The 9,798-nt window shown below is 42.3% G+C and overlaps 1 long non-coding RNA gene across 1 annotated transcript; it reads right to left on the bottom strand.

The window, feature by feature from the left end:
• Positions 1-5,950: 5,950 nt before the first annotated feature.
• LOC122466410 lies at positions 5,951-9,798 on the bottom strand. Its single transcript, XR_006291856.1, has 2 exons — positions 9,131-9,798; positions 5,951-9,021 (listed from the first exon to the last, which is right to left on the bottom strand). It is a non-coding gene; the product is annotated as an uncharacterized LOC122466410 (long non-coding RNA).

Below are 9,798 nucleotides of genomic sequence, written 5' to 3'. Positions count from 1 at the left end.
ATATTTTGGTCAGCTAGGTGCCCTGTTCCCTAAAGAGTAGCCAAATAAAACAGTAGCGATAAACAAACGCTCTATTTCACAGGAACAATTATCTTTAACTACAAATATCAAGCCTCCCAAAACGTCTGAGGTGCTAGCAGAGGATAAAGTAGCTTTATTCCCATTTATATAGGGGAAATTGGCATGAAAAGGTTATGTAAATTATCTGGGGCGATAACGCCGAATATTGGAATAGATTTGGATGCTAGGAATTCTGGCTTCTGTGTTCTACCCACTAGACATGCTCTTGCCATGACTATGAATGTACCATCATTTTTTCTTTTAAAGTATCATTTTGGGGAAGGGGGGAAGAGAGGCCCCGATCAGATGCAAAAACCCACAAACAAACAAAAAAATGAAGATTAAAAGAATAATACTTGCCGGAATCTCAAGCTGAGATTTATGTTTGCCAATACTATTAACAATAAGGCAAACCTAGGGAGGGGATAAATTTGGAGTTTGGGATGTGTGTGCTCTCCTTCTCCACCCCCGCCCCTCCAGTTTACAAGCAGATAAGTGAATGAACCATACCAAGAGCAATTACCCTGTTCATTTAAGGGCTTGATCTTGTCCTATTTATTTCTACAGTTTATTACAGTGGGAGCAGGATTGAGTACTGGTGACTGAACCCTACCACTGATCATCTCATTAATTTGAATGAGTTCATTTTAAAGCCTAGATGGGACTATTAATCTTAAACAGCTAAAGGAGACTTCACAAGAACATACAAATCTGATTAAATACTAATCATTTACTCTAAAAAAACTAATGAAATGTCAGTATTTAAAAATAACACCTCCAAAAGTCCAAGAACATATTTTTTGGGGGGAAAAAACATCAGAAATTTATGTGGCTCTCTAGGGCGAGATCCAACTCCAGTTAAAGTTTATGAGAAAATGCCCACTGAATGAAATGGGAGGGGATCTGACCAGTAATGAATAAATCACATAAATTATGCCACACAAAACAATTTTTTTAGTCTAAGAATCAAAGTGGATGAATGGAATGCAGGGTATATAATAGTACATATTACATATCTATCTATCTATCTAGCATGCAGTAATTTTCAAGAATCCATACTTGAGAAATGTATTCAAATTGGCTTAAGTATGCATCTCATATCAGTTGAAAACTGGCTGCCTAACCATAAACAAAGGATAATGATAAATGGCACAGCACCAAACTGCAATAAGGGATCTGCTGTGGTATCATAGGGATGTGTATTAGCACAGTTTTATTCAACAGCTTTATTAATGAACTGAAAGGATGATGCAGGAAGAGAGCAGAATGCTGGTCAAATTCACAGGTGGTGCTAAATCTCATGAGCACCATTGAAAACAGAGAAAGGGATTTAGAGATGTTGAAATATTGGCAGAAAGGGGATTTTTAGCATGAAGAAACACAAGCTAATGCATTTGGGGGAAAGTAATCCAAAACAGAGAGCTTTAGTATGAGAGAGATATTTGGTAAACTCTTATAACCAAGGGAGATTTTGGGGAAGGTGAAAAAAAGAGTTGGCATGTGAACCCTGCAGGGTTCGATTCTCAAAGGTTTTTACACTGAACTCTCCAGGTTTGCTCACAGGGGTTGGCAGCAAGCCCACTCCCAGATAGTCACTGGGAGATCTGAATGATGAACTTGAACCTCCTAGGGGGAATATCTCATCATCCTCCCTACACAACACTTACACGTGGGGTTATGTTACCTGGCTGGCCCTCAGCTGACTAAAGTAGGTGTTTGCTGGCTCACTGCACATTTGTTGCAGTGGGAAAAGGACACAGACACATCCCATCCACCAGCAAGCCCTTTATGGACTGATGATAGCAGTCCAGCCCCCAGAAGAGTTAGCAAGGAGGAATTAAAAAAATAAGAGTACATACAAATACCTGACACTCACCCCTAGGCCCATGATGGAGTGGGTGAGGAGAGAAAACAAGGTAGACCTGGTGTACAAGTAGATCAAATGAATAAAGCGAGGGTCCTCCAAGATTTGTTGAATGGAGAAGAGTGGCTCCGCAAACCTGTTGTGACCAGGGCTAGGGGCAGAAGTTTGCTGTGTGCTCCACAGTCTCTGTGAGCGTAAGGGGTAGATGTTTATGGCAGGGTGGGAGGCTGAAGCAAATCGCCTGGCCGCTGAATACGCACAGCCAGACACCAGGGCGGTTAGAAGAGCACAGCAGGAAGCGCTGCGCATCAGAGAAGCTTTGAAAACCAGTTTCATGGCTGGCCAGGGTACCGTGTGACACTTCTGTTTGTTTCTCCTTGATGAAAACCCACCCCCTTGGTTGACTCTAATTCCCTGTAAGCCACCCGCCCTCCCTCCCTTCGATCACAGCTTGCTTGCAAAGGAAATAAAGTCACTATAGTTTAAAAAACATGTATTCTTTATTAATTGATTATAAAAATAGGGAGATAACTCACAAGGTAGCCCGGGTGGGATGTGGGAGGAGGGTAGGAGGGAAGGAAAAGGCCACTTTAAAACTTGTTGAATGCCAGCCTTCTGTTGCTTGGGCTGTCCACTGGGGTGGAGTGGTTGGGTGCCTGGAGCCTCCCCCTCCCGGTGTTCTTGGGCATCTGGGTGAGGAGGCTATGGAACTTGGGGAGGAGGGAGGGCGGTTAAGTAGGGGCTGCAGTGGCAGTCTGTGATCCTGCTGCCGTTGCTGAACCTCCACCAGACGCCGGAGCATGTCCGTTTGATCCCACAGTAGCCCCAGCGTTGCATCCTGCCTCCTCTGATCTTCCTGCCGCCACCTCTTATCTCGATCGTCCCTCCTGTCCTCACGTTCATTGGCTGCTTTCCTGTACTGTGCTACTGTGTCCCTCCATATATTCTGCTGAGCTCCGTCAGTGCTGGACAACTGCATGAGCTCAGAGAACATTTCATTGTGTGTGCGTTTTTTTTGCCACCTCATCTGAGATAGCCTTTAGGACGGAGGATGGAAAGATTTGCAGCTGCAGGACAAAAAAAAGGGAGTGAAGTATTTAAAAAGATACATTTTACAGAACAATGGCTATACTCTTTCACAGTGAACAACACTATTCACATTACATAGCACATGTGATTTCAGTATAAGGTTGCATTTTGCATCTTATATTGAGTGCCTGCGGCTTTGGTGTTAGAGATCACACACGCAGTGCAGGGCAACAGAATTCGGCTTGCAGGCGGCCATGGTAAGCCATAGTCTTTCAGCTTCTGCAACCTTCATAACAGCAGCACCCTCCTTTCCCATACCAAGCAAAGCCCATTGAGTTGGCCATTTAGTGCTGTGGTTTTTGTGTTAACGTGCAGCAGCAGAAACCAAACTAACTCCCCCACATCCAATTCTCTGGGATGATCACTTTCCCCCTCCCCCCACCACGTGGCTGTTATCAGGGAAGTTCACTGCTAGCCAAACGCGAACAGTTCAGTGCCATTGGCCCCACCACCACCGCTTGGCTAACTGCGGGGAGGATTTCTTTTCAGCCACAGGCGAACAGCCCAGTAGGAACGGCCACCTCTGAATGTCCCCTTAATAAAATTCCCGTATTTCAACCAGGTTACCATGAATGATATCACTCTCCTGAGGATAACACAGAGAGCTAAAGAACGGATATTGCTTGAATGCCAGCAAACACCGGGACCATACACTGCCAGGCTTTGTCATGCAATGATACCAGATTACTTGCAACTAGCATGGCGTGGTAAAGTGTCCTACCACGGAGGACGGAATAAGGCTGCTCTCCCCAGAAACCTTCTGCAAAGGCTTTTAGAGTGCCTCCAGGAGAGCTTCATAGAGATGTCCCAGGAGGATTTCCGTTCCATCCCCAGACACGTTAACAGACTTTTCCAGTAGCTGTACTGGCCACGAATGCATCCCAAGTCCTCAGGGCAAATTAATCATTAAAAAACACTTGCTTTTAAAACATGTATTATATTTAAAAAGGTACACTCACCAGAGGTCCCTTCTCCAGCTTGATTGGGTTGGGAGGGTATTTCAGTCAGGATGATAAAAAGATCCTGGCTGTCGGGGAGAATGGTGTGCTGTGTGCTCTCCTCAAGCTCGTCATCGTCGTCCTCCTCATCTTCCCTGTCTGCAAAATCCTCAGGCATGGCAGAGAGTACCCCATCGTCGGAGTCCACAGACAAGGGTGGGGTAATGGTGGTGGCCCCCCTAGAATTGCATGCAGCTCAGTGTAGGAGCGGCATGTCTGGGGCTCTGTCCCGGAGTGTCCGTTTGATTTTTTGGTACGCTTGTCTGAGCTCCTTAATTTTTACACGGCCCTGTGTTGCGTCCCTGCTGTAGCCTCTCTTTATCATTGCCTTGGAGATTTTTTGAAATGTTTTGGCATTTCGTCTTTTGGAACGTAGTTCTGATAGCACGGATTCGTCTCCCCATACAGCGATCAGATCCAGTACCTCCAATTCGGTCCATGCTGGAGCTTTTTCGATTCTGGGATTGCATGGTCACCTGTGCTGATGAGCGCGCCTGGCCAAACAGGAAATGAGATTCAAAAGTTCCCAGGGCTTTTCCTGTACACCTGGCCAGTGCATCGGAGTTCAGAGTGCTGTCCAGAGTGGTCACAATGATGCACTGTGGGATAGCTCCCGGAGGCCAATACCGTCGAATTGCGTCCACACTAACCCTAATTCGAAACAGCGATGTCAATTTCAGCGCTAATCCCCTCGTTGGGGAGGAGTACAGAAATCCATTTTAAGAACCCTTTATGTCGACAAAAATGGCTTTGTTGTGTGGACGGGTGTAGGGTTAATTTGATTTAACACTGCTAAATTCAACAAACTCGTAGTGTAGACCAGGCCTAAGAGGTAGGAGACCTAGGTTCAAGGCAGAGAGGGGATTTAAACCCAGAACTCTCACATCCTGAGTTACTGCTCTAACAACTAGCTTTTAAGGATGGGGTGGCAACAGCACCACCATTAGCCTTGTATGTGAGGTTAGGCATGCCTACCAGATCAGGCCTCACGGGTGAGCTAAGCAGGGTAACACCTAGTTTGAGGATCTCACTGGGGTTCAGCCTTGAGCTAGGTAGCTGAGTACATGCCCAGCAGCAGAAATTTAGGGACCTACAGTTCTTAGGTATCAACAGGATAGGCAGCAGCTGAGTGTTTGAGGATCTAAATTTTGGATTGAGGCACTTAAACTGGCAGATAGGCACCAAAATCCTTTTGTGAAAGCAGCACACAGTGCCTTATCTGTACCCTCCCCTCAGCATGGCTTCTCCATCCAACGTGATGGGCATGGAGACTTCTGTGTGTACAATGTAGTGAAAGAGTTCAAACTTGGAATCATTATGAGTTACTGGATGTCAGCTGAAAGGCACAACCAGCCAATCAGAATGTGGCTTTGAACAATCAGTACCTAGCCCTGCACCAATGAATTATTGGTTCATCTTAATATTCATGATATATTTTAGTTAAACATTTTCTTTCCAGTAGGTTCATTGTTTTTTAAAACAACAATAATATACCTAAGTATACAAGAATGGGGAAAACAAATCTGGTATTAGCTCATATTTCCAAGATGTAAAATGTAGAGTATATCATTTGTATAAGGAGAGTTTTTAATAAGAAAGACACTGTGTTGTATTGTGTAAACAAGCCTATTTCATTACAGAGGGATATTGCATGATACTAGAATTATAAATATATTAGTGTATTATAGGGGAAGCGTGTAGCAACTCCTGTCAAAGTTTTTATATAGACATCACAGTACATCTATACAATGGCTTTACCACTCAGGAGTAATGTGGCTTTTCCGAACTCATGTTAATAAAACCCTTAGTGTCACTCCACTCAATATTGCATAATATATTTATATCTAGATTATATTTTGAGCTGTATACACACACACACACTTTATACATTATTAAATGTTTTATACAAAAATCTAAATAACCAACCATTGCAAAAAGATGGTTCACATGTTATTTTTATGCATAAAGTGTTTCCACCTTTTAAAGATTTACTAAAAGTTAATTACTCTGTCATTTAAAGAATTACTCTTTCATGTATTTTGTAACATATCAACAATAAAGACTGAAGGAAGGAATATTGGCATTGCAGTTTGAAATCAGTACAACTATCAATGGCTACTCTTGATAAGAATTGCAATGAAGAAATCCATTGTAGTAGTGAGGACTCAGCTCCCTACAAACGTAAATGAGGGCTGTGGTGGAGAAAAGAAAAGAGAGGAAAAGAACCACGTGTTTAAAAAAAGCAAATCACGCACACTTTCAGACACTAGCATTTCTTTCATCAGTTGAAAAATTTGTTTTTTCTATGCCTAAAACTAAGGAAGGGTAATGTAATGTTTCCATAAGGAACTCAACAAACTTTATGGCAACATTACATTAAAACTTGAATTAGCACATACTAAATGCAGTCTTTATGATGGGATTCTTCAGAGAAGCAGCTTGCATTATTTATACCATAGCACTAATTTCATTACATACAAAACTAGAATGCTACAAGAAAAACTTCATCTTTTCATTTTAGAAGCAGAAGTTTTAAGGAGATGATTATATACTCTGGAAGGGATATTAAATTGACATTCTGTGCATATCCAAGTAGTGCAGAACAAGTAGTCAGTCAAGACATCTAACTTATTAACCTATCTAATGATGCATGTTCTTTTAAGTATTTGAATCATTTTGAAAGAAAATAAAATACTCTTTTTACTATGGAATTCATACCAGAAGGATGCAATATTTTAAAGAGAAGTATTACAGGATAATTGAGGACAATAGTATTGCTGCATTCAGCATGTGTCCATTGAATATGAACAGCATATTGTATTCTGCATCACTTAATTCAACAACAGTTTTGAAGAAATGCACTCTCCTTTGTTCAAGTTCACCCTGCCATTAATAGCTTCTTCATCATCTCTACCCAGTGAGACTGTGTCATCATACAACCCTGGCATGGTTAAGTAGCAGTATCTCAGGAACCACTAAAAGTAGAAATTAATGATTTTCTAGCTATTTGAAAGGTAGAATTCCAAACTTTCCGAAGTGTAAGTACTGATTCTAACTCTAGCAGTTCTTGTCAAAGCAGCTGTAAAATAAGATAGGACTCAAGGTGGAGGAGAGGGGAGGTGGATAAGATAGGAGTCAGAGTGATGTGAACTTACAGTCTGGTTTTTTGTAAGCTATAATTCTGGAATTTAACCACCTCTTTTTAATAGTAACCAGGATGGTATTTATAGCCCTGGTGGCTTTCAATATAATTGATCTTAAAGATGGCATGGATAGACTTGGTCGATAGCAAAGGTAGACCTAAAAGTTCAATCCAGGGGCATCTGGATAAAACTTTTCTATCAAAGCACATGGCATGCTCAGAGATGGCCCACTGATTCGATACAAAGGGGAGTAGTTGAGGACATGACTTTCATGGAACTTCCTCTCATTTTAGCTGCAGTGACAAAATTACGGGGTGCAGTCTGCAAACAAAAGAGTGAGATTCTGGAGTGAAAACCTGGCGGTAGTGCATGTTATTAACAGCTAGTTATTCAAATCACTAAGCATGTTGGGGCTGGTGAGAGTATTTATCCTGTAATGTTTAAACCTGTAACAGCTGTTTTACCACTAAACACATCCCTGGGATTAAAGGTGACATAGCCAACATTTGTCTCAATTACAGGTGAATAGATTTCAAGACTTGGTACTGGGAGCCAACAAGGACCCCAAACAGATGCCTCAGACACTTCAGAACCTTGACTATCACTGCTCTTAGGATAGCGCAGAGATCTGTAGGGGGGTGAGGGAATTTATTCAAGTTCAGGCCATAGTGGGCCTGCCGAAACTTTGGCCAATATCAGAAGATCAGATACTGATAAACTGCAGTCTGACATCGTCAATGATCTCCAGTTGTTTATCCGACATCATATTTTGCAGCAGATTATCAGGTTATCCAGATTCTTGTGGTGAGTCTTTAGTTAGGAGCCTATTAAGCAGGTGGTTTCGAACCACAGGCCCTAGGGAAGATCCCTGATAAATCCATCACTATTCAGGTCCTGCATTTGATGCAGGATGAGAAAGGGTGCAAAACTGTGGCCTTCTATGGTAACAACACTTCTTCCAGGTTTTGACCTGTAGGTGGAGGTAGTCACATACTTTTGATTGATCAGAAAAATGGAATGCCTTTTCTGGGATCTGAAACTTTATTTTCATAGTCACCTTTCACGGATCCCTGAGACATAGCCTGCGGATGCCCAGGGGTCTGCAGACCACAGGTTGAAAACCACTGCCATAGAGTATGTCTACATTACAAGCACTACAGTGGCACAGCTGCAGCTCCACTGCTGTAGTATAGACACTTGCTACAGTGATGGAAGGGGTTTTGTTGTAGCTGTAGTACATCCACCCACCCTCCTCAGAGACAGAATTCTTTCATTGACCTAGTGGTAGCTACACTGGGGCTTAGTTTGGCTTAACTATGTCTTTCAGGGATGCGAATTTTTCACACTCTGAGCAACGTAGCTAGGACGACCAAAGTTTTAGGTGTAGACCAGGCCTTAGTCTTGTCTCTGTGGTGGGTATGAAAGCTTGGAGGAGTGGTTGCTGGAAGACTAGCATCCATACTAGGGCAAAGTTAAGGGTGTATGACGATTGCTCCAATGGTGAGGTGTCTCTCTCTCTAAATGGAATAGAGGGTACGATGTCTTAACTATTGCTTTTGTGTTAGGTATGTTGTGTATAGACCAGTCTTAATTGACACACAATGTAGTATTTTGTGATTTAATATTATAGACTTGCAAACAAATCCTGTCTCTGGAGGAGAACTAAAAATGTCAGTTGCAGCTGAAAGGAAACATCAGTTAACTCAGGTGGAGAAAAATACAACATACTAGATGCCATGAAGGAAACATGTTCACGTCTGTGTATTTCCAGTAAGGAGTACTTGCCTCCAACACAGGATGGCAGTGTACAAGCTTCTTAGGAGTCACCAAAAGTCATGGATCCAGAGTTTTCTGTTAGCACCCACAACTGGAGAGAACAGAGAAGCAGAAACAAAGTATTTCAGCAGTAAATTCAAGCATAGCTTTCAAAAAAAAAGACAAAGACATTGATACACTTTAGAATAAAACGTGCTTACCCAAAGTCCCCATCTTCTCTGCAGCTCAAGTCTCATATTGTGGAGGGAAGCTGGAGCAGACTGTCTCCTATTTCTTCTCATCAAGAACATTCTCTGATGGCACTTAGAGTGGTAAAGCTATAAATAGTAAATAATGTTGACAGTTAATGTAGTAAGTGCCCCTAGCATTTCATTAGGCCAGGCAGACTAGATAAGCAGGGTGGTTTGCATTCTATGTCTGCTCAGCCATACTAGAAAGATTAAAGACCCATCTACCATATCTCCCTCCAGCTGATCATCTGTTGTTAAAAAATGGTTTGAATAAGTAGTCAAAACTCCCATTCCCTCTTAAATGGTTGTTTCCTTACTGATAATTCAACAAGCTTTTGATGTGATCCACAAAGCGACTTAAATACCTAAACTCCAGAGTTAGGTGCCTAAGTCCCCATATGCATCACTGAGATCCATAAAACTCCTGCTTGGCTGTCACCTAACCCTGTAAGCACCTAAATTCACTTGGTGCCTACCTTTCCACTGTAAAAGTTCCCTAGGTAGCTAAATTGTAGACCCTGGGGCAAGTAGACGAAGGTTTCTAACCATCAGAGGAGTGAAGTTTTGGAATAGCCTTCCAAGGGAAGCAGTGGGGGCAAAAGATCTATCTGGTTTTAAGATTAAACTTGATAAGTTTA

The sequence above is a fragment of the Chelonia mydas genome, chromosome 6 (genome assembly GCF_015237465.2).
Source record: "Chelonia mydas isolate rCheMyd1 chromosome 6, rCheMyd1.pri.v2, whole genome shotgun sequence".
Taxonomy (NCBI): domain Eukaryota; kingdom Metazoa; phylum Chordata; order Testudines; family Cheloniidae; genus Chelonia; species Chelonia mydas.
Note: the sequence above shows the minus strand (reverse complement) of the source record. Positions and strands in the feature narration are given on the sequence as shown.